The sequence below is a fragment of the Podarcis bocagei genome (genome assembly GCF_964188305.1).
Source record: "Podarcis bocagei genome assembly, chromosome: 11".
Lineage (NCBI taxonomy): Eukaryota > Metazoa > Chordata > Lepidosauria > Squamata > Lacertidae > Podarcis > Podarcis bocagei.
This window is the reverse complement of record NC_138136.1, coordinates 28,974,607-28,999,525: the sequence shown is the minus strand read 5'-3', so window position 1 is coordinate 28,999,525 and position 24,919 is coordinate 28,974,607. Positions and strand designations below refer to the sequence as shown.

General features: G+C 46.7%; 1 protein-coding gene across 2 annotated transcripts in view; it reads right to left on the bottom strand.

The window, feature by feature from the left end:
• The window catches only part of LOC308596985 (uncharacterized protein), an 85,704-nt gene that overhangs the window by 58,238 nt on the left and 2,547 nt on the right, over nucleotides 1–24,919 (bottom strand). The gene's annotated exons all lie outside the window — the stretch shown is intronic.

The window sequence follows — 24,919 nt, the reverse complement described above, 5'->3', positions numbered from 1 at the left end:
ATCTTGTTTTCACAATGGTCAACTGAAGGCCTGTGGGAAGCAAGACATGAGAGTAATAGCCCTCTCCCAGTGTTGTTCCCTGGTAACTGGTAACTCAGGGGTATACTGCTTCTAATCTTGGAGATAACATCATGAATAGGAGCCACTGAGAAGCTTGAAATCAATGGATTTGTTCAATCCCCCTTTAAAGGTAAAGGGGTCCAGTCGTGACCGACTCTGGGGTTGCGACGCTCATCTCGCTTTATTGGCCGAGGGAGCCGGCGTACAGCTTCCGAGTCATGTGGCCAGCATGACTAAGCCGCTTCTGGCAAACCAGAGCAGCGCTCGGAAACGCCATTTACCTTCCCGCCATTTACCTTCCTATCTACTTGCACTTTGACGTGCTTTCGAACTGCTAGGTTGGCAGGAGCAGGGACCAAGCAACGGGAGCTCACCCCGTCATGGGGATCTGAACCGCTGACCTTCTGATCAGTAAGTTCTAGGCTCTGTGGTTTAACCCACAACGCCACCCGCGTCCCTTAATCCCCCTTTACAGCTACCTAAATTAGTGGTTGCTTTCATATTTTGTGGTAGCAAGCTCCATACTTTAATTACGCCCTGTGTGAGGGAAAAGTTCTGTATGTTCCACCATTCAGCTTAATTGCATGGCCCCGGGTTCTCATATTTATGAGAAAGAAGAAAAACATCTCTGTCTACTTTCTATTCTCCCTGCCCATATTAGTTGTCTTTTTCCTGTACAATAAAGCCCTTGCCTCATAGAGAAGTCACTCTGCACTGATAACTTTGCTTCTTTGCTGTTCCTTTTCCCGTGCCATTTTTGAGGTGCAGCATCCAGAACTCTATGCAGGATTCCATGCATGGGTCACACCATAACTTTGTATAATAAATGCATACTGGTACTTTTATTTTTGATCGCTTTCCTAATGATCACCAACATGGAATTTGCCTTTTTCACAGCTGCTGCTGCTGCATACTTCACCATGACCTCAAGGTCCCTTGCCTGGTCAGTCACTGCCAGCTCAGCCCTCATCCATGTATATGTGAAGTAAAGAGTTATCAGTCTTATTATAATCATTATTAATTATTAGCCTAATGTGTATCACTTTATACATAAATTTAATCACATTTGCCATTCTATCACCCACTCACCCAGTTTGGCAATCTCCTTTGTGAGATCTTCACAAATGCTTTTTGCTTTTACAACCTCAAATAATTTGTTGTCCTCTGTAAATCGGGCTGTGAATCTGCTGCAATGCGCGCCAAGCCTAGGGGGCACTGCAGGGTCTCTAGTGAGCTTCTGCTCATAAACCACACAGGTGTTCTGTTGGACTTGATGGTACCTTTCCTGATCTGCAGTATATGTTTTAACTAAGCATCCATTTACTGCAGTTTTGAATGTTTCTCTCAAGTGTTCTGAAGAAATTTGACTGATTTGGCTTCCTTGTTCAACTTTTCCACTAGTCACCTCCTCCTTTTTCAGAAATTTCCTCTTTTGATGTCCAAGCTATGTTGGGCTTTGTCGGCATTTCTCCACTTACATATTAACTGAATTTGACCATTATTTCCAGTTCGTTCAATAACATGCCTCACACCGGGTCCTGGATGCCACTTAAAAGTCACCACCTCTCTAATTGGTTCCATGACCGACACCAAGTGCTCTGGGTGATTACCTCTTTGCTGTGAACTAGAACATGCATTTACCTAATGTATGTATAATCAGTCACCTGTTAATGCAACACTTTCTTCTTTGGATACCTTCCTGAACTGATCCTCCGTCTCAAGATCACCTTGAGTATTTTGCTCAGGCAAGCAATCTTACATCTCCAATAAGCTGATTTTTTTCGGGTCATATTGCCAACCATAGTGATTCTATGGTGGAATCTGCCCCTTTGTTTGACTCTGTGTCTTTTTTACATACAGAATGACATTGCCTCTAGTATACATACAGTTTCAAACTATTAAACATGAAAAAAAGAGAGGCATGTGGCCAGATACATTATGAGAATGCATGGGAGAATTGTTCCATTTACCACATCTCTTCAGATTCCCTAGCTGCAATCACTAGGCTGCCTGTAATCCTGTCAAATGCCATTGTTTGTGTTTTGCAGTCTGATACTGTGCATGTTAACTCAGAAGTAAGGATGTGCTATAAGGCTTTCTTCCCAAGTTAGTTCACCTAGGATTTACTTGCATCTTAACCAAGCTTAACACCATTTGCCCACATTCTTCCTAATTTTGTCTCTTGCTTCCCTCCCTCTGTTGTTTCCTCCATTGCTTATTTGTTAATGTAAGCTCCTGGGAGGCAGGGACCTCATTATTTTTGCCTGTGTAACACCTGCCCACTAAAATTAGGCAGCTGCCTTCACTGTTTCCTGTGCCTGCTAAGAACATTTTTGTTTTAGCAAGCCTACCCAGACACATAATTTCAACGTGATTTTAGTGTGTGTGTGTTTGTTTGAAAACTAATGACTTTATTATATTTTGATGAATTTTAATTTCAATATGTTTTTAACATTTGAGTTTATTGATATTTTTATGGATATTTTTAATGTGAACCACTTAGAGATTCTTGTTAATTAAGCTGGAATATGAATCTTGTAAAATAAATAAAAGAGGGGAAATAACTGCATTAATGCTACTTAATAATTTGCTATCTTTGCAATAAAGGGAGGTAATGCTCAAATGTAGTAGCAGCTGAGGCACCAGACCTTTAATGGCTGCATCCAAGGCGGAATGGCGTAAGTGTCTCCACTTGGTGACAAAGTACTGCAAGAATGAAGCAAATTGTCCCTGGAACATGCTCCTTCACCTATACGATGATGGTGGCTCCAAGGCCCTTCTCTTCTCTTCTCTTCTCTTCTCTTCTCTTCTCTTCTCTTCTCTTCTCTTCTCTTCTCAAGACTTCTGGTATTACCGGAAAGTTCTGGCAGAGAAAGGCACTCAAAACTCACACTTTCCTACTGAAGTGATTAGGTAAATAATTGATTGTGGTCAGAAGCTTTTGTTTGACAACAGCCAGCTGTAGTGGTAATGTAATAAGGAACCATAATCCACTTCGCCCTCCCTGTAGTGATGTGTTAGCTACACTCCTCCTTGACCTTTGTCTGTCTGCTCAAAAGCCCCACCTAGTATAAGTTCAGTTCTTGCAAGTATGCCCATTATTTTTCAGACAGAACTTGAAAGGCCTCTCCCCTGCGTCCTGTTATATATATATATATTTAGTAGGACAAACAATGCTCTTTCCGTGGTCTACGCCAAAACAATGCACTGTGCTATAACTTCTCTTGAGATCGAAAGTCTGAAGCAAACTAAAATCCATTAGTGTTCAAACAAACACTTTGTCTCAAGAGGCTTGGCTGGTTTGGGTGCAAAGCTGGTGTGAATGTCCGCTTCCCTAGGGAGGGCAAAGTAGGGGGAAATATATCCCAGTGTGAGGAGGGGAGTGTGATGGACTTCACGCTATGCTAAGCATAGAAAAGGCCCCTTCAGTATCTGATCCAGTATCTGTCAAAACATCCAGGAGGCAGATCTCTTCTAGCAGACACTGCTTGGGAAAGGAGGGGAGGTCACACAGAGAAGGAAACTGCAAGGGTCAAAAGACAGTGAATAATTCACTACTGGAATAGCAAATAGAGGCAAAGCCTGTCTCTTAACTTCCTCTGTCAGTTAGAGCTCTTATCACATATCCAGCCTGTGAACCAAAGCGCTTCATGGTCAGGTCTTCTTTTCTTTTCTTTCTTTCCTTATATAAGAAAAAGAAAGAAAGACCTCACCTGATAGGGCTCAGAACTCACATCAATTCACACCCTTCTGGAAGTTTCTCCCAAATGTGTGTGTAGGGGGCTGTTTACAGCAGCTTTCTGGTGAGCAAAGTGCACTCCATATTCTGTCCAAGGACATTCTCTTTTTTTAACCTATCATTTCACATGATCTGGAGCAGAACCATTCCTAGGGTTCAAAATCAGCTTCAAGGCTAGTCCCTTAGTTCTAATTTCTATCCTGTTCCTAAATTCCCAAAGTTTCCTCTCATTTATTATAGCTCATAAAGCCATCTATATTTATATTTGAGAGAGGGATGGGGGGGGAGAGAAAGTGAACGCTGACAGCACAATTCTATACATATTTACTCTGATGTAAGTCCCATTAAGTTCAGTGGCACATACTTCCTAGTAGCATACTTCCATGAGCTCATAACTCAGTCTGAGCCAAACATTTCCCACTAATGATTAAGCTCTCATGTATAACACAATGGAAAATAATGCCACTTTCTGACAAAGCTTAATGTTAAATGTAGCATAAAGCTGCTACCACCTCATTCTTGCTCTTATTAGTAACCTCCTCCACCTTTTTACCCTTCAGTGCACTCTAAGCAGCAATATTGCACTGTGGCAGAAATAATCATTTTTGAAAAAATATTTTCCTTACTTACACATCAAACAAACACTTTAAAAAGCAGATTAAAACCCGATCTCAGCCAGCATAATATATTTCACCAAAAGCCAGACAAACAAAAAAATGCCTAAGCTTTGGTAGATCTAAATAGCAAAGGTATTGCACAAGCCTTCTGTCTGTGTGCATGTGATGTTCTAACTGGGCACGGAGACTGTCAGTAAGATGGAGCTCTTACAGTGCAAATCCTGTTTTATATGAGTGGTATTCAACTAAGTGTTACTCAGAGTAAACCCAATGAAAATTGTAAACAGAAGCTATGATCCATTAATTTCAATAGGTCTAGTCTGAGACACTCTTAGTTAATACTATCTCAGGTCTACTTAGAGGTAAGTCCCATTGAGTTTAATGGGGCCTAGATTGCAGCCTTACTTCAGGGATGGTCTCTGGCCTTTCAAATTTCAGTGGCTCCCTGTGTGAGGCCAACATTTGGCAGCCCCTGCCTCTTGCCTTCCATTTTGCTCAACTTTCATAGTTAGGACACCCTGCGGCACCCCCTAGACTCAGCGCCCAGTGCAGTAAAACCTGTTGCGTTGCCCTAAATCCGCCTCTGCTTAGTTGACAGAACATATTGTGGTGGCTGGTGCTCATTCAGACTGGTAGTGCAGAGGGGGGGGGGGAGAGATCAAACAGTATGTGGAATCAGAGCCAGAGCAAACAAACAGAGCAAACAAGTTCTACTCTAGTCCTCATCCTTCTCTCTGCTGAGTGTTGGCTCCTCTTGCAACACTGAGACCAAGGAGGAGGAAACTGATAGGCCGTGCTATCCCCTGGATTGATTGTAAATAAGAAGACAGGTCAATAGGAAGACAGATTGAGGCTGGTTGGGCAGTGCTTCATACAACCTAATAGAAGCACCATCCACTGTGCGGTGGCATAGTGGATCCAAGTCACTTAGGGTTAACTTAAAAACATTGACCTTGAATTCTGCCTTGGACACAGTAGGAATGCAGAGCTAATACTGGAGGCTTTCTCAAACTCGGCCCTCCAGATGTTTTGAGACTACAGTTCCCATCATCCCTGACTAGCATCCCATCAGGTCCTGCTAGCAAGGGAGCATGGGATTTGTAAGCCAAAAACATCTGGAGGGCCAAGTTTGAGGAAGCCTGTGATACTGGAACAGCAACATTATCATTATGCTGCTGGTGACCCACCAACCTAACCCCGCTGGGAGACAAGTTTCCAGACCAGTTCTACTCAAGCTGAGACCTTTTATGTCATGTGACCTAAAACGTTCCATAGGCATGGACAAGTAAGATTATGAACCTGGAATCAAACCCCTACCCAAGCTTACTTGGGACCAGTAATAGTCTCTCTGCTGCCATCTGAAAACCTAGAACTGTGACCTAGCTCACACCACAAGGTCATGAGGAAAGCAAATGCTTCTCATGATCCTAAAGCTCTCTAACCCTTCCAAACATAAGTTTATACCATGCCAATAAAAAGTTAAGGTACTGGTTTTTAGCATGAAAGCCTTAAGTGATCTGATTCCAGCATACAGCCACCCCATCTAATATCAACCAAGAGTGTCTTCCATTATGGCTGAAAGCATAATGCATTATGCATTATGAAATGCATAATGCAGGGAGGCGGGTGGCGCTGTGGTCTAAGCCACTGAGCCTCTTGGGTTTGCTGATCGGAAGGTTGGCGGTTCGACAGGGTGAGCTCCCGTTGCTCGGTCCCAGCTCCTGCCAACCTAGCAGTTCGAAAGCATGCCAGTGCAAGTAAATAAATAGGTACCGCTGTGGTGGGAAGGTAAACGGTGTTTCCGTGCACTCTCTGGTTTCCATCACCGTGTCCTGTTGTGCCAGAAGCGGTTTGGTCATGCTGGCCACATGACCCAGAAATCTGTCTGTGGACAAATGCCGGCTCCCTCAGACTGAAAGTGAGAAGAGCGCCGCAACCCCATAGTCGGCTTTGACTGGACTTAACCGTCCAGGGGTCCTTTACCTTTTTTTACTTGAAAGCAATGCAAGCTCTCTGAGCCCCTCAGCCTTCCTCCCTTACTCTCCCAACCTGCCCCTTTCCCTTTCCTCTTACCTTAACAGTGGCATAATTATAGATCTTGCCTTGAAAAGCAAAGGGGAAATAAAGCTTCCTCTTAATTTCTTCAGCAATAGCTTAAGTACTGCAGGGAGCAAGAGGGGGGAGGCAAATGCTGTCTGCTGACAAGGGGCTCCATAGGAGAAAAACAGAAATACACAAATGAGTCCCTAAAATCCACACTTCCTCCCCCTTGCACCCCTATGCTGTTTGTAAGATATGTTGCAGGCAATTTAATTAGTGCATAAAACTGAGCATATTTGTCCCCTTGGACGAGCAGTAGCATCATGGATATAGCTGCCATTGAATGTTGGCCTGACAATCCTTACCTGGCTTACCTGTGACTCTGTGCACAGCTCAGAACTTAGCTTTGGGTTCAAATCCCTGTCTTAATTGCAAGGCAGGGCTTAACTCAACCAGTGTTCATAGAGGTCAATCTCCAGAACCTATCCACCCTAAGGCTCCAAACCAGTCACAAACAAGAATGCTTCTAAACATGTGCAAAGTGCATTTCCCTCATCATTGAGGGTATCTAAACTCACTGTCGTCAGCCCCCCACCCTGCCCCGCCCCTAGCCTTAAAATACAGGACTTGCCATTCACAAGATCAGCTAGTGACTGAGCCTGAGTAAGTTTCCAGGATGCCTTTAAAAATTGCATATCATGACACCACAATAAGAGAAGCTATCTGTGTTCAGCAAACTATTCCTCCCTTGCTTATCACAATCTAATAGCCAAATAAATGAATAAATCTTTAAGGCGTCCCAGGACCTTAAAGACTTATAAACAATAGTTTTGGGACCCCTTTCAAGGCCTAGAGGAAATCCTATTGTTGGGACAGATGAGATAATGGTGTTTTAGCCATGATCCACAACAACTGTTTTCTTCCCACTGGGGATAGGCTTGTTGAAGAATGTGGTCTCACCCCTTCAAGTCCATGCTGTGTTCAAGTTTTTCATCTTTAAAGAGCTGCCTAATGTAAGGACCTGGAGAAGCTCTTGGGGTCGGGAGAAGTATGCTAATTGGGAGGGCCTAATTGCTTCAAGATATTCCGGAGAGCCTCATTGATGGGCTTGGCCTGTTCCTAATAAAATGAAGAAGCAGCACGGACTTCAATCCCAAAAGCAGGAGGACTCCTGGAGTTTCCACAGGTGAACCAAATGACTTCACCTAGCCCCTTATTCCCCCCTCAGATGACATCTTGAGGGAAAGCAGACTCTGTTCATCCTCCAGAGTCATAAATTGGCTGTGCCGAGGCCAGTAAATCTGGATTGATTTAAAAAGGCTTTTTCATCCTCCCAATCAAATGAAGTCACTGTTAATTAGATGTTTTTTGTTAACAGTGTCACTCCTGCCTATATTACCTGCTCACACATCAACCGGACTTATTACAACATCTGGCTCAGCACTTTGCTTTTATTACAAGGAAGGAGATATTCCGATCGTTTTTGATAGAAGCAGGTTTCAAAATCTCTTGGCAGCGTTACCAGAAAGAACCCTGGGCTTGCTGGTAACACAGCCACTGTCTTTTGAGTGGTGCAACACGAACAGAAGCTGCACAGCTTAACTCTGAATTAAGTGTTTTGAAACAACATTTAACTCTTCAGCCTATGTTCACAATCACTAGCATAGCTTGGAAAAGAAAGAAGAATGGTTTCACCTATAATCATGTACTGGGAATGGCGGGGGGGGGGGTGCCACACTTGAGCTATCAAAATATTAAGGGCAGTGATGGGCAACCTGCAGCCTCCGGGTGTTGTTGAACTTCAACTCCCATCAGCCCCAGCCAGCATGGTCAATGATCAGGGATTCTGGGAGTTGCGGTCCAGCAGTTTCTGGAGGACCACTGGTTCCCGGACTGCCTTTAAAGGGTGGTTTAAGGAGCAGTCAATTCAGACTGAGGCTGAAATCCGGTACAGCCCTACTAAGCAGTAAGGCCCACTGAAACTCCTTGGAGCCTATTGTGAGTAAACATGCCTATTCTTGCCTATACATCTTTATGCCATATCCATAAGACTGAAGCCCTTCATTGGGGCAGCCCAGTCCTATTCATTTCGATTGGACTAACTCCAAAGCAAGGGTGCACAGTATTTCAGTCCTAGAATCCTTGATCTGGAAAAGACCTGAACTTTCCTGAGTAGTCTGTTTAAACACTGGGATGCAAGCTTAAGGAGATATTACTCTGCTGTATTGGCTGGCATCTATAAATAGCACAGAATATATTATGTCAACAATATTATTATGTCAACCTAAGCTAATGTCAAACAGATTGCAGAGGTTAGAAGCGGTCAGTTAATCGGTATGATGACCCAAAAGGCTTAATAAGAACAGGTTGAAAATACTCTGAGCAATCCAAGCTTTTTCAAATCAGTATGGAGTGGATTGCACCCATAGCTATTTAAATGGGATTTTAATCTATAAAGCAAAATAATAGAGAATAAAAACCTGCCAAACAGGACACTATTATAAACCATTTCCTGCTCTGGACAATCCTTTCAGTTGTGGGGAGGGGGTCCTCCTAGTGAATAAAATAATAGCCATGATTTCTTTTTGGAGTTTGGGAGCCTATCTACTCTACATTAAAAATGCTCTTTCAATATTGCTGCATATTGCGTAGAGAGATAAAATGACATCTCTTGTAGAGTGACCTACCTAGTTAATCGGTTAAAAGCATGATAAGTTGAATGACTCAAAATATTTCCTACTTTGCTGTGTGTATGAAAGTCTGGTGACAGGTAGCTCAAAATGCTTGGTAGGCCAAATTATGGATTATAACCTTTCTAAGCAAGATTTATGGCAGATTCTCCTGTGTAGACACTAGCTGTTCAAGGTAGGGAGGAAGAGATTGTGCATTTAAAAATTAAGACTATGTACAGTATTGCAAGTTGTCCATAAAAAAGCACTAGCATTTTCTGTGGTGGTTTTCATTTTTTAAAAAAATCTAATCTACCTTTCTGGACAGTGCCCAGCCAAGGTAGCTTACAACAGTAAACATTTATAATATGACAATACCAAAAAAATGTACAGTTTTCAATCCCTTCTCCAGATAAACTCAATCAACATACTCAGTCAGCAAATTAAAACACTTTTTGCAGAACTATTTAATGTTATGCTCAGATATATATATATATATATATATATATATATATATATATATATATATATATATATATATATATATATATATGTCTTGCATACATATTGTCTGTTAATTGCAAAGAAGATGTTTTCAGGTTGCAATCCCTGCCCAGCAGTAAGTCCCACTGAATCCAGTGGGAATTACTTCCAATTAGATGTTCCTGGGATTTCACAGAAAGCCCCCTGCCTTTCTCAATAATCTTCAAGGAGGCCTCAAACAGGCCAACTTTCAGATCTCAAGAGTCTTACAATCCACCAGGTGCAACATAATAGAGGTTAAAGCCAGAAATGGAAGTGTGTGTAACACACACACACACACCTGAAAAATCTCTGTGCTTCAGGCCTGGGAGCTGGCAGATAAGAGTGACCATCCCAGAGAGGAACGACACAAAGTGTCTGCTAAGGAATCCAAGTAGGGCTGCCAACTTTTTTTTTCTGGCATAGCTCTTTCGTAATGACCCAGAGGCAAAAAATAAACAGGTGGAACTGTTTCTATCACTCCATCTCTGTGTCTGGAAAAGCTCCACCTGCTGAATTTCTGCCACTTAGGTAATTGCTGAAGGCAAAGGGTGTGGGAGATATTATTACTAGAGCAGTCAAGTACATCATTTTCCTGTTGCCTAGAATGGACACACAGGGGAATCCGGCTCCAGACAGGGAGGACTTCCTGTCATACCTGCTCTGGAGCTTCCTCCCCCTGTGTGTGACCAGGGTAGATGGGTGTGACCCTAGCTGACCAGATAAAAGGGCTGGCCATGCAACCTTCTCACTCATGGACTCTTAGTCTTCAACTCTCGCTCTCCTGGCTCTTAGCCAATGCATGGCTCAACCTTCACATAGGATGGAGCCCACGAGCAGAAAGTCTGAGATGTAGCTCAGGCTTCTTCTCACTGGAACCACAAGATAAAGCCTGCCTTCAGATTACTGCTGTGAACTGAATAGGAGTCAAACTTTATTCTTACTTTTAAAGAAGACTATGTTGTGTTATTATTTTAAGAAGGAAATAAAAAGGGAAACTTACCAGGAACAAGCCAGGCTGGATTGCTTAATTAAAGGATTCTAACGAATCATCAATTTGTTTCCAATAAGTTGCAAAGGGAATGTGCTCTGATGTTTACTCACTAGCGTGAGTGAGGAGGGATAATATCAAAACAATATATCCTCTCCTACCTTCCTTAACATTCTCACAAAGGGGGCCTCCCAGGAAAAAAGTGGGGGCGGGTGAGAATTAAATGCCTCAAAAATTGGAATGTCGCACAGTATATCCCCGCAGGCTAGAGAAATAAGAAGAGAAGGCGAGGGAGAAAGAAAGACGATGGGGAAGGGGAAGAAAACGGAGTGTGGTTCTTTATTAGGCTGGCAGGGTTAGACACAGCCAGTTGTTGGTTTTCGAATAGAAAAGTGGTATCCCCAGCATTAAGCCCTGTCCTCTGAGTTTACTTTGTGAGGAGGGGGTAGCGCGCTCTGCACGCGCCTACAGGCATTCGCCGCTCCCTATCCCGGGTCTGAAGCGCGCTTTCCTACACAGCTGAGCCTCCTCCACTCTTGAGACAATCTCATGGAGCTCAAGCGGCCGATTTCGAAGTTCAGCGCCAAGGGGAGCGGGGCCCCCCAGGGTGCAATCCAGAAAGAAAGCTCCCATTGAATGCAAGGAGAAGCCGACAAGGCGTTGATGGGCATTCCCCGGGTGGTGCTCCTCCTCCTCCTTGGGGCTGCGCAAACCTCCGAGGCCGGGTTCCCAGCACGCGCCCCTTCCCCTTTGACGGGGACTCTAGAGGCTTTCTCCTGCTGGAAGGAACAAAAGCTTGGGCCCCGCTCTGCTCTCACCGCCCCTAAAGCTGCTCTGCCCCCGGCCCCGTTGACCTCTCGGCCAAGGCCTGGAGGCTCCGCAGCGACATGATGTGCCTGCTGCCTGCCAGTCTCTGTAACGCTCTTCCAAAAGAGGCTGCGGAAGTTTGCTTGGAATTCCCTTCCTTTTCTAGTAGGAAGCCAGCTTGAGAGGACGCAGCCACGCGACCCGATTCCCCACGCGCGTCTCCTCGGAATCAACTGCCAATGAGTTCCAGGGGATTTACTCTCGAGGAATGGTGCGTGTAGTTAGTAGGGCAGAAGGCCAAGGAACGTCCTCAGGCAGGCTCCCAGAAGGCGGCCTTGCCCTGTCTGCTCTCTTACTTCGTGGTTTATGGATCCCAGCCTTCCCCCCCACTCTAGTTGCTAGCACGCTGTGCCTAAAGAGCTGTCCTTTCCCCCAGGTGGAGAATATGCTTTATTAGTTTCATAAAGGTCTCCGTTCGCCGGCTCTCCGTCTTTTTCCCCTTTCTTCCCCCTGCTCCCGCAGTCTGTTTTACAGGTTCCAATCTAATTGTGCCTTATGAGCTGCAAAACAGCCCAGAAAGCCTAATCATAACAGAGAGCGCTCTTCGCCTCTCCTTACCAGCCGGTGTTCTCCAGATCTATGTCCCAATATACACCTGGACAGGCGCAGATCCGTCACCCAGGCGCGCCGGTTACGGGTGCATCGCGTTTAATGGGAAGCTGCGCTTCTCTGCTCCGACGCGCAGGGAGGCAGGTGCGGGAGATTCGCTTCTGTTCCAAGTTGCGCGCCGTTCTCCTTCTCCTGCCCCAAAGGCCAGAGACTTAACAGCGGGCCGGCTCAGAAGCAAGTTCCACGGAACTGAATGGGGCTTACTCCCGAGGAAGGGCCCAGAAAGAAGTTCTCAAAGCTACAACGATCGCCGCAGGAAATCCCACCCGCAGGCAGGAGAATGAGCAAGAGGAACCCCAAAGACATCCCACATTTTGACCTGAAATGATACACGTTGCCCTCTAATGGGGCGGGGGGAGCTCCTTAATACCATTAAGTCTAGCATTACCCGCGCTTGCCCTCGGTGAACCTTGCTTCTGAGTAGACAGTGCATAGGATCGGGACGAAAGCTGCTACTCACGTCCCCGCTCAGCCGGGTCCACGAAGCCGTTATGTCGGAGAACTTGAATCAAAAGGAGGACTTCAAAGTCGACCTTTCTGGTTTCACTGCTTCGGAGAAGGGGTTCTGACCAGGCCTGAGTCTTTACGAGGTAAAGGACTTCGCTGGTTTACAAGGGTTGTACAACTTTATTGCCAGGATTGCTTTCTGCACCCAAAGTCGAGACGATTCCAGATACGGAGGATCACTACACTAATGAGAAACTGAAATGAATTAAATCGATACGATTCTAGTTGTGCGCGCGGGACATATACAAATATAGCCGCCTGCTTTTTTGTTGTTGAAATCATAGCAACCTTGGTTCTGGAGCAGAGAAAAAATCCACACAGGGGATATTTTAATGTACATGAAAGGGAAACGGGGATCCTTCCTTTCTGACACATGCAGTCAAACACTCTAAAATCCAGGGATGGACAGAGCTCATGAATGGGAAATGGATTGCAACATTTGGAGTGTGGGATCGCACGCTTAGAGTGCTGGCGAAAGGGGCGAGAATGAACAGAGAGCGCGGAAAATTTCTCCAAAATCCAACCTTACGGCCTTCCTTTAATCTTACTCCGAAGTCAGCTCCCTTTTATGTTAGGAGGCTTCCTTCCATGTAAGCGGGCACGGAAGCTGTCCAGTTAACGTGACTCTCTCAGGACAGCGGTCTGGTCAGTCTGAAACAAATCCCAGCAACTGTAAGGCCAAAAGCAACGAGATGGGGCAAGGGAGGGAGAGAGCCAAGGTCTGCATTTCTGATGTCGAAAAACAGAGAAATGCTACCTTGCTATAATTTAAAGAGGTTTGGTTTTGGGGGGGGTTGTCCGTCTCCCTTCCTCCCACCTCCGGATAGCGTGAGAAGCGAGCCAGAACTCGACCTTAAACGCCTGGCTTTATGTGGGCAGAGCTGACACGTCCCTAGGTAGGGATCTAAACTGGCTCAACCTGGATTGTGCACCACTAAACTGGTTTCCCCATTAAACCCCATAGGCTGAGCGGATGGGAGTTGTAGTCTAAAGCTGACTGGGGAAGCTCCAGGTTGTGGGAAGCTGAACTAGATCCCTGCCCCGGGTACCGGGGCGTGTGATACGGCGTCTTTCTGCTTCGGGGATCTGAGAGATGCAGATGAAAGTGCGACAGTTGGAGCTAAAACACCTGCGATCGACTTTAACTCCCTCTCTCTGCTTTCAGAAAGAACTCGAACCTGGGAGATGAAGGTTCGGATCCATTGGAAGCATAAATCGCTTCCGCAGCTCCCGAAGCAAAAGCAAACAGACAACAGGGGAGGAGGTCGAGTTTGTGCGTGACTTCCCTGGAGGCCCTGATCCCAGGACACGTTGGGCGCCTTTAACATATATTAGACGGTGGTTCTTAACATCCCCAGCCAAAACACTTTCAGCCCGATCCTATGCAGAGTTAAGCATCCATCGATTTTCGGTGAGTTTGGGTGCGTCTAAAGATATAGGGCTGGACAAATTCACTTGGAAGCAATGACATCGATTCCAAATTCCAATAGCTCTGGTTTCCTAGTAAGTCTTGAAGATCTGGTTACTAAAGAGTCAGGACGTCCACATTTCATTCGCGGGAGCGCGGGGAGAGAAGAAACTGGACTGAGGCAAAAGGAAGAGTTTAACAAAGCACACAGGAAAGGGAAGGTGTTAAGTTTCACTTCATTTTCCTTGCGAGATGTGGGAAAGTAACAGAGACACGGCGAAGAGCGATGACCTCGCGCCGGAGTGTTTACCTTCCTTTATTCTACCGCTATAACTCCTGGGGCGACATTTGGACGATCTGCATGAACACACATGCACACTTTTCACATACATGTACACTTTTACCTATGTGTGTGTGAGAGAGAGAGAGCAATGCGTTCGCTAAAATAGGGCAGAGGTACTGCATGCGGTGTGTTTATATAGCAATATGTGTATCTGTGCAAAGTTATCTCCTGTGCATGTCAAAGCAGACCCGTGTGCACAGTATAGGGGCTCGGGTAGGAATGTACGTCGCAGTGGTGTCAAAGGGGTTAAAATATTGCGGGGGGGGGGGTCAGGCAATCCCCGCATCACAGAATCGATCACAAGATGCGGCGCACAAACACCATTTGAATGGCAATGCCCATCAACTTTGGGGTGGCCCGGCTCCCTCAAATCTTTAATGGGGGGACGACGGGACCTCGGCCCCTAGTAGTTGGCTCCTGTGTTATGTAGATAGAGAAATAAATAAGTACACAGCACAAGCGAGTAAACGCCCTATAAAAGTATTGGACATAACACACTAGAGACAGCTGCAATCTTCTGCTCCCTTGGTTGGGAGAAAGTTCCATTGATCTAAGTGGAACCCTGAGGAGAATTGCAACCAGAGCGAAGAGAGAACTCAGGTTTCACAAACACGCGTTCTGTTCGTTTCTGTGACTGGTGCGTTTCTCAGATGCCAAGAAATGCAGGCACACACGTGTGTGTGGTGTGTGTGTGTGGTTGGTGTGTGTGTGTGTGTGTGTGTGTGTGTGTGTGTGTGTAGAGGTAGAGCTTTCATTGTCACTGATCGTATACTAATAGGCGAAGGTTGGATTTGGACTGCGAGCACATCGCAGTCTTCCACTCTGCCAAATCTGTATCAGTTTCTCCTTACCTACGCTGCACTCTTTACTCTTGCATATGACCGTAAGACGTTCAGGATAGGACGAAGCGCCGGTGGATCCTATTGCATGCTTGCTCGGTATCCAAGCCATAGGGAGACTCCCTTCCGAGGAACAACATCCCAATTCACTTTGTCTTTTCCCCAACCGAGGGACAGTCGGCTGGCAGTGAAAACTCCACGCCACCGCTTGAAAGGAGTGAGATCTGATCCGGCTCTGCAGTCGCAACCTTGACTTCACGCCCAGCTAGCATGGCCTAAAGGTCGGCTGCTGGGGGGAGAGGCCGAGCGCAGGAGAGAGAGAACCACTCACCACCTTTGAGTTTGGGAAAGAAGGATGAGCGGACCCCTGCTTAACGTTGCTTCTTTGTATCTCGCCTTCCTCCGGTGGAGCTCAGTATAGTACGACAACCCTGAGAGGTAGGCCGGCTTGAAAACCGTCATTTCCCAAGACCAAAGAGCTTCTCGGGCCTTTATCCCCACCCTATCATTCTCCTACCATTTACTTTCTCGGTTCGCACTTCCCCAATAAGTTTATTTACTCAATCTTAAATTCATTGCCTTTAAACACACAAACACAAACTCGCTCCCTCCCTCCCTCTCCCCTTGTTTGCGCAGATCATCACGTTCCAGGGACAAATTTGTTTCCTACGAAGACTCCACTTTTAAAATGCTCCTCTGCAAAGCGATGCCATGTCACCCGTGTGCGTGTGCTTCTTTAAGGTACATTAAAGGATCGTTGCAGTCTCCCTGTGAAGTCATTACGCCTTTATCCCCACCAATTAACCACACCTCAGAGGGCTGCTATTAACAGCTACATTGAGCTTAAAAGTGAGGTATCCCATTTCAGAGAGATGTCGTGATCTCGCTCAGGAAATCCCAGCAGGCAGCCAAAAATGGAGCTCTGACTCCTGATCTCTGCCTTAACAGGTCTTTAAAATAAAATAAAAAACACCACTCCACGCAACCCCGATAAGGGGAGACTTAAATATACTAGGGAAAAATCTGAAGGCTAGAAAGTTCAGAGGTAGAAGGTTGGAGCGGGAAGGGTCCTGGAAGAACTTGCGGAACAGCTTGAAATAAAGGAGAAAGAATTTCAGGTGAAATTGCAGATTGGGAGGAGATCGTTTGTCTCAAAAAAAAAAAAGCAACTACAACTGAATTGTAAATTAGCAGCAAGCGCTGATTAAAAGGCAAATAAATGCACGTGCACACGTTTGTGACTCTGAGAACTATCCAATCCTCCTAAATTGGTTATGTGACATCCGATTTCTTATCTCGCTCTCTTTCTCATCACACAAAACAGGAATGAAACCCCATTGATTTTCGGTGTGGGTGTGACTTCCAGGTGTCACAGGTGGGTTGGCGGGGAGTAACAGAAGACGTGATGGGGGAACTCGGAGAGCTTGAGGAAGAAAGCAGAAACCCTCCTTGCGCTTCTCCAGCAACTCTACCCAGAATTCGTCTTGAAAGAGACGGGGGAAATCTCTTTCTCTTTATCTCTCTCCTAGCTTGCTCACACACACACACACAAGAGAAAGTGTGGGGAAATGCCCGGAACAGAATCTTGCCGGTCAGCAGCGTGTTCGAAGGCAGAGGGTCTATTCCCTGCCACTTTGCCTCTGTTTCCTCTTCTGAGTAACCCATGAGGTTCCAGTTTAAAAAACTCCCCCCCCCCCATGCTGGCAAGCTTTTCTTTTCTTTAAAATAGTAACAACAACTACCCTCATCTGAGTCTTCTGCTTCTATCCCGGATACTTACCAGCTCTGTGCTATCGCCTTATAATAGCACTCTTATGTAAACTAGAAAACCAACTTTCTGCTGTTGGGTGGGTGATATTGCTTTTTTGGGAGCTCTGAACACCTTATGTTGCTCTTTTTTGCCCCTATGCCATTTCTCTTACTCCTCGTGTCCTCGTTCTAAAAAAACCCCAACAACTAACCCATCCAAAGGCAACAGGAGCCCTCACTCATCCCGCCTACCCCCCACACCCTTAAATGAGGCGGATTTAATTTTCAATATTTGGTACACAAAATTTAGTCAGCCGAAAGGAGATTAATTTTCTAGAATAATCCAATTAAAAGATTTCTAAACTAATCTTTTGGGGTGGGGAAACAGGCTGGGGTGGGGGAAGGGAGGGAAAGTGATTTATGGCCGTGGTTGATTGAGAAGACCGGACGGCTCCTTCTGCGGCTCTCTTAAAACTAAGCGCTCGCATCTGAAATTGACCAATGTCAGACAACCCTCCCTCCCAAAATTCAATTAACCCAAAGCAGTATGCTTTGAAGATTGATTTGTACCCGTCCTCACTCCAGTGGCACAAACCCGGTATAAATCCCATACTCCGGCTTGTGGGTCGGGCCGCTTGTTTGCATTGCCTTCCCGGATGGGTTTAATTCAGATGTTGCATTGGGGAAGAGAGTCGCTTATCACTCACACCATTCTTCCCCTCAAATCATAATGTGGAAAAGGAGTTCGTGCTGCTTACAAGCCCCATGGACTTTTTTTCAAGTGCTAATAGATTTATGGTCTCCCTTTTTTTTTCCCCAACGCCCATCCACAGTAATTAGCACATATGTTCTAAATAGATGATAGTTTTGTGAGCAATAAAGCAATTACCCATCGGTGGAGCTGACAGTTCCTCCAACTAAACTCCAACCAGCAGCTAATTGGAAAAGTCATTTCAGCTCCATTGTCTGCAATTAGTCTTGCTAAACTACTGCACCCCAAACTAGCCGGTTTGAGGTTTATTTATTCATTTGCATTTGCATTTGCGAGCGGTCATCGCACCAGGCTCAAACTTTTCCAGAGCTTAGATCAGCTTTGCAGATTCTCTTCGACTGCCTTGATTTTCTCTCTCTCTCTGCCATTTCTGCCCCTTCCCATCGATACCGAGAGGTTCAGTGGTTCCCAAACATTTGTTCCTTCTGCTGCGGCGGTTTGTAAAAACAATATTTCCCCAGCCACTCGGGAATGGTGATCAGTGTTGCCAAATGGAGGAGGCTTAAATGCTGCTTCTAAGTTTTGTTTGATTTTTTTCTTCTTCTTCGCCCTTCTCCTTTTCAATTTTAACTCTGCATTGGGGGATTGCTTAGGGGGTCTTCGCTGTGGCCCCAGAGCACTAAATCAAATAAATCAGATGTTCTGCTTAATACACCGCCGGTCATTTTCTTTGTGACAAATGGGATGATTGGAACCCCAGCTCTCTCTCTCACACACACACACACACGCATGCATTCAGCCAGGAATTCCGGATCAGTTAGCAACGTTTATGTTTACTTTTGAGTGAAGAAAATGAGGCCGGGGTAGGTGAGGGAACAGGCGAAAAGCCGACCTCCCCGCTCCTTTCTGCTGAAGATGGGGAGGGGGGAATTAAGAGGGTCTTCCTGATGAAGACTTGTGCACAGTGGGGGGAAGCAAGGCGTTAAAAGTGACGCCTGGACGCGCCAGCAGAGCTTCACACGGAAGATCCGCCAGGTTTCTCCGCCACTTAATTTAATCTTCGTGGCACTGGGCCGGGAGATGAGTTGGGGCTTCCCGCCCCCGCCTCTCCGAAGCCCTAGGGTCGAAGTCCAATGGGGAGCTCTTGCTCTGACCTGCAGCCTTTAGGAGGCGATTAAATGCGAAGGCGCTCCAAAGAGCGTGGTGGCCAGGAGGTGGCCTTCAGGGAAGCCCGGTTGGCCCTGGGAGGTAGGAGAGATTCATGGGTGGGAACGGGCAGCCCCTAGCAACCATGCCACCATTCGGAAGCATTTCCAGCTTCCAAGCATCCCTGGACTCTTCAGACAGCAAAGGTGGCTCTTTCTAGTCGGAGGGGCAGCAGCAGTGGTAGAGAGGTATTTCCCGCCCACTCCCTGGCAAAGGGATTTGGAAGCTGCCTCTGAAATGCTCTTGGTTCATTGCAGCCAAAGCCATTAGGCTATTAATAGGAAGGCCTTGTCTTTTGATGCAAAGGAACAAATAATTCTGTCTAACCAGGTTCTTTTTTCTTTTCTTTTTTGCCAAAAAGACACATACTCATCTCCCACACAAGGGTTTGGGGGGGGGGGAATAAAAAAAATCGTTTCTGAACAAACAGGGACTTGGCTTTCGTGTCCTGTAGGTTCAACTTTAGCTTAGCATGACAGCTATTGGGAAGGAAGAGATCGCGCTCTCTCCGCCCGCCTCCTTATCAGTTTATTTCGGATTCACTGGGTGTCCTCAGCAGCAGTGGACGAAGCAGGGCCTCGTGCGAAGCCTACAAAAGAAGTCCGGGATCTGGAGTGCGGGTGGACGCTCTTTTTATTATTATTATTTGCCAGACCAACAGTTCCATCCTAGCCTTGAGAAAATTGTTTCGGCTTCCAGGGACTTTGTAAAAATGGGAGAGGCGGGAAGCCTCTTCGAGGTTTGTTCCCTGCTCTGGTTTCCTTTGTATCTGTTTGCCAATGGGGAGTGGTGGTTGGAGCGTACATTTTATTTTATTTATGGAACGAGTCCATCAATGTGGCCGAGGGACTCCTTCCATCCCAACCCTGCTTGCTGCCAGGGTGAAATGCAGGCAAGGGGAGCAGGCAGCGCGGCCCTCTCGCCACCTTCCGCGTCTCCAACCGGGGCGCACGCGGTGGGGATCGAGGCATTCCTCCGCTCGCCGCCGCCTGGCTTGAGGCCTAGGCGCAATCATGCAAGCCAGTCCCCTCCTTCCTAGAGTGAAGGCATTTTCGAGCCTTGCCCCACTTTCTTTCTATGAAGAGCGATTAGATGGCGCCTATTCAAAGCTGCTGATCCAGAGAGAAAAGAGGAGTAGATAAAAGGCGATTTCAAGTGACCTCTTCGTCCTTTTCACACCAACCTGAGTCCTCAGAATAGCCGAGGATCAGCTGGGACAAAAGAGCGTCCCCTCCTTTGCCCTTTCAGCTTCAGAAGCCTCCGTGCAAGGGGTTAACAATAAAGCAGATTTCTCTTTCCCCACCACACACACACACCACCCCCACAGCTTTGCCAGCCCCATGTCTTCCAGGATACTTTTTATGAGCCCCCCCACAATCGCTGCTCTCTCTCTCTCTCGCGCGCGCCCCCCCCCATGCTCCCCATAGCCTGCTTCAGTGTGGCGCGATTCTTTATGGTCTGCTTGAGCTGTTTCATTGACTTTTTTTTTAAGCCCAACTTAAAAGTCCTCCCGCTCCATCTCCTTAGCTGCCTGAACAGGCCTGTAATAAACACATCTCGACCCTGACAGTTTAAGGGAAAAGTCAGATTTATTAGTTATATCAAGTTTAGGAGGAGCTCAGGGTGATGGTCACACCAGCAGCCAAGCCTGGATTCCCTCCCCCCCCCACCCCCTTGACACCCTCTCGGCGCCTCTAAGCGATAGCTGAACAATCGGTGGGGCAAATCTTTTATTTTCTTACACACAGAGAGAGAGTTCTTTTAATTTTTAGCCTGGAAAAGAGAAGTCCAACTGAACTCATCTCCTGATGGGCTAATGCCTATGATAAAAGAAATGTAGGTTGTGACAGGTGACTATTATGGGAAATGATTCTACAAGCCAGGAGATCGTATTCTCAATACCCACTTTATTGTTAACCCCTTGCACGGAGGCTTCTGAAGCTGAAAGGGCAAAGGAGGGGACGCTCTTTTGTCCCAGCGAGAGAAGGTTTTCTCCCCGTGTCTTGCGAGAATACCCATCCCCAGCATAGCCAGATATTAATGTCTACGCGCGCGCGCACACACACCCACACCCACACCTACTAGATCTGGGCATCAGCTTGCCTGGGCCTTACGTGATGCGCGCATGACAAGACTGGTCTCCAAGCGAAGGGTAGATCCTCAGAGAAGCCAAAGGGAGACTCTCCAGCGCTGCCATCTACACTCATAGAAAGTCTTCACTCCCCACCCCGCTCCCTTTGTGGCATCTGCACACACCTATGTCGCTTCGCTTCCCGCATTAAGATCCCCGCAGCTTTATTTGTGCGGAAAGTCAATATCTGGTTGTGAGAGTTCGCCATTTTGCGCAGGGAACGGGGTGGGGAGCGCATGGGAGAAGACAGCTCTGACGCAGGAAGGCTGCAGAGCTTGCTGACCGCCCGTTTCCTGTGTCCTGCTAGGATCTTCCGGATCCATCTCGGCCGTGAAACAAGGCACACTACAAAAGCTGGTCAATATGGGTCCCTCTGTTGGCTGGGAGATTCCTGCGCCCCTCGAGGCCACTCGACTACGGCGCCTGGTTTAAGAGGCCCAAAGGACCCTTTTCTGGAAATATTCTCCAGGGAACATTAGAGGGATTTACTCCTGAGTAAGGGCTGTACTGTAAACCTGCAATCCTGCCCCCCCCCTTTCTTGGGAACAAGTCCCCCACTCAGCTCCGTGGGACTTCGTTCCAAAGAAACAGCTGGTGTGGGATCGCGCTGCCCCTGACCTCTGCACAGTTTTCAACTTGTTTGGGTTTCCTGGCTGATGTGTCGGCAAATCCACGATTTCAGTGGCCAGCTGCCGCCGTCTGGTTGAGAGGAGACCGCCGCGCTCTGAAAGCACCTGGTAACTCAGCGCGACATTTCGCTAGGTGCCAAATGGCCAAGTCGAGCCCAGAATACGGCCTGATGGCTCCTAGTGAGGCCCCCGGGGGTGGGCGGGAGGCCTTTGGGGAAGGTATTTTGCTCCCTTGCCTTGCTTCGCTTACAACTCCACAACAAAGCATAAAGCCAGACTCTCGGCAGCCTATTTTACAGCTTTCATTTTAGCCTTCGACCACTGGCGGGTGCCTAACCGGGAACCTTTGCCCAGGTTAGAGCCCCTGTTTCCTCCAGACGCTGTCCTCCCTTGCCCCAGCTGCCTTTATAGTGAACACGCAGCGTTTTCTCTTTTGTAAGAAAGCCTAGAAGGAATGGTATCCACATATTTTCTTGGAACTAAGTTTCACGGAATTCAGTAGAATTTACTTTCAAGCCCCAATGGGTTGTGCAGACATGGGATTCCAAGAACGGACTGCTTTAAAAAGTAGGTCTGATTAAGATGTTGGAAGTAAGTTAACTAGAACTTATATCACATGTGCACAACACAAGCCAGCTTCATTTACATTTATGTAATTTTAATATTTTGCTGGAAGGCGCCCAGAGTGGTTGGGAAAACCCTTCCAGATGGGCAGGGTATAAATAATAAATTATGATTATACATTATTATTATTATTATTATTATTATTATTATTATTATTGAGGATTTGCTGGAATATCTCGTGCGCGTGTGCGCGTGTTTGTTTGTTTCCAAACAGGCTTTAAAATGGGAATCATCTCGCACTTGGTCCCCTGAAGTGAGTAAGGACATAAAGGAAAGCGAGTACAGATCAATTGAGAACTCTCAGGGATCCATCCAGGCACTGGTGAAATCCTCCCTCCCTCCCATGCACACGAATCTGAGCATCCGTGTGAGTGCATCAGACTTTGTCTAGAGAGAAGGGGCCCCCCGAAATATTAGGTGGCCAGTGGCTATTTATTTACAAACGGGCGCTGTAATCCACTGGGTCTACTCTGGCTGGGATTCTGGGAATGGCCAATTGTGTATAAGATTGGGATGGAGGGGGGGGGTTGAAATCTGCAGATTTGTGCAGATAACAAACGACGGTCGAGTAAGGGGCAGGCTCGCCTCCTTTTTCCACCCGGGCAGGAGTTCCATTGCGCTGGAAGCCTGTGACCCGGCACTAGTGCAGACGGTGAATGCGGCCTACTTCCGCTAGTCGTGGCAGCGGCGTTGCTGGGCAGGCTTCCCTGCCAAGGCCTGGCTCGCTGACAGTCTTGCCCTGCTGGACACCAAGCCCTCGCCAACGGAAGGCAGAGGGAGGAACGAGCAAGGCCGCCGCCACTACGCACTTTGCTTGAGGAGGGGGCTTTTGGGGGGAGGTGGAGGGAAAGAGGTGGGTCAGCAATGTTTACACTGCAATTAATATTTGACGAGGACTGGAAATAGTCCTCGAGGGAAGGGATGCCCCTCGACAGGCTGGCTTCTCTGATGGATCAGGCATCCAAAAGCTGGAAGGCAGAGCTTGTCAAGAGTTCGTCGAAAGCGCGAGCTCGCTGATTTGTGGGGCAAGCGGCCCAGCATGCTGGTAGCGTGTGAAAGTGAGAGAACAGCATTCAAAGCACGCCTTCCGTATGGCTTTCTGGGTCTGTTTTAAGTTGATCTATGTAGAACGGGGATGGCATATGTGTGCTTTAAAAAGCACTTCCCAAATGTCATGTCCTAACGAAATGCAGCTGGATCTCTTACCAGAACGGGGAGTGAGTTGCTCAAAGTTGCTAAAAGAATGTAACAGATTTTTTTCCTCTCCACTTGGGAGAGAGAGTGAAGATCCCTCCTGTGCTATTTTCCCCTATAAGGATTCTCGAATACACAGCCATGCACAAACACACAGTCAATATATATTATACAGTACTGTATTGAAAAACCACACATACGCCGTACACTTGATTTTTGCAAAGGAATCGGGCCTTTGAATTTTAAAAAAGCAAAGGTTACAGCAAGCGGATAAATATTTCTGGGTACAGATCATTTCCACCCCCCAGCTAGGCTTTGCTATTATCTTCTCTTCAGCCCATATTTGGTTTGGGTGTTTTACGGAGGGAGGAGGTTTCGTTTTTTAAATGCCCCCCCTCCTGGTTCCAGGAAAAGTTCTGACAGGCACAACGTTTTCCTCTGGTCCAGAGAAGATGGGTGTCTCCGAAAACAACCCCAGAGAGGACAGCATTTCTTTTCTGAACCCACAAAGTGATTGCAAGTCCCACCATTTCAAAAGAACAGAGGTTACTTCTATGTAAGTGTGCTGTGGCTCGTGGTCTTAGGCTCAACCTGTCTGCATCTCTGTTCTCCCATAAAATGACCTTATCAGATTACAAAGCCTTGGCTGAAACATCGAAAGAGGAATCCTGGTTGGCCCCACGCAGGAAAAAACAAAACCCCTTAAGCGGAGCCCGTGCATTACTTCCAGAATATTACAACCTCGTTGAACATAACTGATCTGCTTTATTCTACCACCATCCCAGTTCGCACGCCTATTGAACACCATGGATGCGCCTTATTTTAAATTCTTCACACACACCCTCGCTGGTTTGCATCTGAAAATGCCATCCGGCTGTCCTGATATTTGAGGTTCAACCGGTTTAGCAACTCTCCTCTGCTTAACCAACTTGCCCATTGCGGCCCAAGATGGGATTCTAAACACAGATAAGAGACGCGGGAAACCTATGCGATTTCCATGTAAATATGGTTAGGGCAACGTTGGGGTTGGCAGTCTTGAGGAAGTTAGAGCTCGCTTCTATTTTTCGGGGCATACTTTAGGCACCGCAAGAAGCTGGCGGGGAAAGCCGGCTTTTCCCCATTTAATTACGTTGTGACCACATTACTTTTCTTTATTTCCTTTTGCTCTCGGAAAGAGAGGAAAGTGAGCGTTTGAGAGGGAGGGAGAAATTGACAAAGGATTTCTATATTTGAGCCAGCTTCTTTTGGAGAGGTTAAGGATCCCCGCATGCAATGGAGGATCCATTCATTTCTCGCGGCCTGAATTCTTATCCATTTCCCATTCAAAGACCCAGCCAGATCCCTAAAAGATGAGATTTCCTGAAAGACTCATAAAATTGGCTAGGCTTCGCTCTATTTTCGCTGAATAAAAGCAGAGATTGAGTGGGTTCTGTTTTATACCTATTCTAAGAGAAATGTGATAT